At 25.6% G+C, this 3,075-nt stretch overlaps 1 protein-coding gene across 1 annotated transcript in view; it reads right to left on the reverse strand.

Moving 5' to 3' along the window:
- The window catches only part of LOC106689799 (LIM domain transcription factor LMO4), a gene marked incomplete in the record, with an annotated part of 204,057 nt that extends 202,365 nt beyond the window's left edge, over positions 1–1,692 (reverse strand). The window contains 1 exon segment of the mRNA XM_067045436.1: positions 1,670–1,692.
- Positions 1,693–3,075: the final 1,383 nt, after the last annotated feature.

Genomic DNA, 3,075 nt, shown 5'->3' on the forward strand with positions numbered 1-3,075 from the left:
TATATATATATATATATTTGTACCTTTTAACGAATAACAGATAACAATACAATTTACAATATGCATAGTAACAATATTGAAATAAAGTAACAATATTACACAAACGAATCTGACATATTCTTGCTTTTAATTAACATTGTTTAAAAAAATCAATAAATATTTACAATGATATAAATACATGCATATAAGGAAATAAAAGAAAAACAAAAATAATAACTACAAAAGCTATAAATACAGAAAGTAATGAATAATAATTTATATAAATATGCATAACATAAATATTTATGAATAAACATATAGTAATTATTTTGTATAATGAATAAATTAGAAACCATATTATAAACTAGCCACTTTCGATAAAAAAAAAAAAAAAAAAAATTGAAATCTAAACAAGCGAAAAATGAAGAAGCGACCCTCCCTTTATAGTTCAGTACTAACAGAAAATTGTATACTCAAAAATTTAACAGATTAATGAGTTGGGTGGGAAGAGTGGAAGGGGTGAAAACGTATAGTTTTCTATTTGCATCTCGAAAACTTAGTAGTTTATTGAAAAAATTATTATTGACAAAATTTAAGGTATAAAATTTGCTACCAATGTGTTCAAATAACTTCTTTTTCTAAATCATGTAGTTTTAGAGATATTGTGAGATAAAATTACTTTCGAAAAATGAGACTGTGACCTACTCTTCTCATGTGCGGAAGTCAAACAGTTTTGCTCGTTAGTTTTGGAAATGGACAGAGAGGTAAATATGATAAACACCACGTTTTATAGTATTTTTTCTCATACCTTGAAAATTATTAGATTTGTGAAATGAAATTCATATAAAACTAACATTAAATTTCCTACAAAAGTAGTCATACCCATAACTTTTCCTACTAAACAGAGTCAATATATATTCATAACAAACATTTTTCAAATATTTCGATAGAGAATGTAATTGAATATTTTTTGTTTATTTATGTTGTTCCTTTGCTGATCGCACCTCCCTCCCCCCAACAATCTGTATTATTTTAGGTGTATTGTTGATTGAAGTTGAATATTAAAAACTATTGAATTTCCTTCTAATTATTCCTAAATGTGTCAACATTTATCAAAAATCAAGAAAAATTGTCTTAAATGTTTGACCATCAGTTTGTGTTATTAGACCTTAAAAACGAAAAATAGCTATATGCCCAAGACAAGGTAAAAAATAAAACTGTTCCCTTATTCTCACATGGAGAGGATGTAAATTTAAAGAAAAGAAAAACCATTATTAATTCCATTATCCAGGTTTTATTAATTATTGTATAAAAAAAAAATCATAAATTAAAAGAATAGTTCGTTATTAATGTAAATTATTAATAACCTATTATAAATTGTTCATGTTTATAACTGACGATACAGGGCAGTCAGGGGAAATTTAAATTTAAAATTCACTGATAATTTTTTTTCTTAATCCTTTAACATTTGCCTCCTAGCAGCTAATTACACACTCTTGAGACACACCTGGTTGAAATTAAACTACTATCTTTATTTCCATAAACCGGTTTCTTTATACTTGAAAATAAACTTATAGAATGAAATTTTTAAATGAAGTAACGATTGAAAAAATCTAATATTTATTGTTTTAGAAAATTAGAAAGACATAGAAAAGATTAAAATGGTAAAAAATAAAATAAATGAACTTACGAATTGTAAAAAATAAACTGCAACATACCTGTAAAAAAAAAAAAATGAAAATAAAATAAAGTTTGCATTATTTACATAAATAAAAATTACTTAAAATATATTTATTATTTTGTACATGCTATTCAATTATATATTATCTAGTCTTGATTTAATGTGGGAACTTCAAATTATGAACTACTAAAAACAAAATCATATGTAAATTATAATATAATACAAAGTAAATAATTAAACAATTTTTATAGTTTATTTAATACATGTTCCCACTAACAATTATAAAACGAGTTTTATAAAATTAAATTCATAACAATAATAAATTTTTAAAACACACTAATTAATTATATGCATCAGCGGATTGGAAATAATTCGTTACCCTTCCACACATGTGCCATGCACACAACAGCGAGGGGAGCTGAGGAAGGGGTTACAACCCCACTTAGGGTAACTTCTTACCCATGTATTATTATTCCTATATAATAATGTTAAAAATAATAATCTTAATTTGGACGATTAGAAAAAATAAATTCAATTTTAAACCATATTATTGTATCTATAAGTAATTATAAAATCAACGATACATATTTTTATTGAAATAAGTTTGCAATTGATAAAAAAAATAATAATAATTTTAATAAACTGGTATAGCTTGGAAAAGTAAGTATATATATATATATATATTAATTTCTTGACTTTACATTTCGATAAGGAAAAATATAAAGTAATATAAACAGCAATAAAACATGTGTATTTACTGGTAATTATGTATAGTTTAAATTGTCCACTTGAATAGTTTCACAAATTGATCTTAATCTTTCGAATAAATGCGCAGCAAGCGCCCGTACTCATCCTCCACTGACTTTTAATACCAGTGATGCAGTTGAGAAATGCGCCGGGATCTTCTGGAGCCCCACCCCTTTATCCACAAGTGGAGGGGGAAAAGCTCGGTTAGAAGTTCCCCTGGCAAAATGTAAATATTATGAATAGGGATGATAGTGTTTAAGATATTATTTTACTTTATTGTTAGTTTATTTTTATTTATAAGTATTATTTTTTTCTTCTATTCCTTATGTTGTTTATCATTTAATTTAAATATTTCTAAATAAGGTGTGAATGAGATCTAAGATCCATATTGCCGTTGACTACAAATATGACAGAAAGTAATATAAAATAAAAAATTAATAATAAATAATTTAAACCCCAACTGCGATTGCCAAAGGAAAATAAAATTATTTTTAGATATGCCATATTTGCTGTCCCTCTAGAGGAAAGTTATCGACGTAAGTTTTAAGCAATCCTGACAAAATTGAAACAAAGAAGTCATTTTTTCGGTTCTTCCAATTACCTCGCTTCCAGGGTATTTTAGGGCAAGCAATGATGATTTTCATATATATTATAATTATTGACGCGAC

Source organism: Halyomorpha halys, unplaced genomic scaffold, assembly GCF_000696795.3.
Source record: "Halyomorpha halys isolate HHAL.00 unplaced genomic scaffold, Hhal_1.1 Scaffold1471.1, whole genome shotgun sequence".
Lineage (NCBI taxonomy): Eukaryota > Metazoa > Arthropoda > Insecta > Hemiptera > Pentatomidae > Halyomorpha > Halyomorpha halys.